The sequence below is a fragment of the Oryzias melastigma genome, unplaced genomic scaffold (assembly GCF_002922805.2).
Source record: "Oryzias melastigma strain HK-1 unplaced genomic scaffold, ASM292280v2 sc00328, whole genome shotgun sequence".
In the NCBI taxonomy this organism is placed as follows: Eukaryota; Metazoa; Chordata; class Actinopteri; order Beloniformes; family Adrianichthyidae; genus Oryzias; species Oryzias melastigma.
The window spans coordinates 141675-142412 of NW_023416931.1; the positions used below are offsets into that span (position 1 = coordinate 141675).

The following is a 738-nucleotide window of genomic DNA, read 5'->3' on the forward strand; positions in this document are numbered from 1 at the left end:
AAAGCTTCCCGAGATGCTCCACGTCTTCCAGCTTCGAGCATGGCTCTGATAAACTGACAGCTTTCGTTTTCATGGGCATTCTCAGCGTGACTGTCAGTGTCATTGCCAGATTGTGAGCTCCTACTTTCCGTGCTGCCAGCTCAAATTGATAGGGCTTTACAGTCCTCAAACCACAAACACCCGGCGCCTCTGAATCAGCGTCACTTTCAGAACAAATGTTTCCACAATCTGAGTCTGAAGACAGAATTGTGGACCTTGAAATATCGCCGCTATCGCTAGCTCCGACACGCAGAGGAGAAGCCATCTTGCTATGTTTACCCTGGTTACGTCACACGCACCACGTGACCAAAACGGAGCTTTTTACCCGGAAGAGACAGGTTTGCCAAATTTGGCCTCAAAAATGCTGTTTTATTTCAATATTTATTGCTCAAAACACGCCAAAACATTTGGAAATGGTAAATATAAGGGGAAATACAGTTAACACCGAAAATGACCCACAACCCCATTACTAACCCTTTAACCTAAGATGGATAAAGTAAAACAAAAATAATTTTAGAGGATTTTTTAAAATCATCATTATTGCCTCTATGAAAATAAGAAAAGTACCACAAAGCTCAAGAGGCCCGAGCAGGCAGCCTTGGCTCTCTGTCTACCTGCATGGCCAGCGAGCGAGCTCTGCTGACTCCTGGCTGCTGCCTGAGAGCCACCGTGGCTCTGATAGGATGGCGATCTGTCCAG

At 45.8% G+C, this 738-nt stretch overlaps 1 protein-coding gene across 1 annotated transcript in view; it reads left to right on the forward strand.

Moving 5' to 3' along the window:
- The window catches only part of oma1 (OMA1 zinc metallopeptidase), a gene marked incomplete in the record, with an annotated part of 21471 nt that extends 21254 nt beyond the window's left edge, over nucleotides 1-217 (forward strand). Inside the window, 1 exon segment of the mRNA XM_024261826.2 lies at nucleotides 118-217.
- Between the last annotated feature and the right edge of the window lie 521 nt (nucleotides 218-738).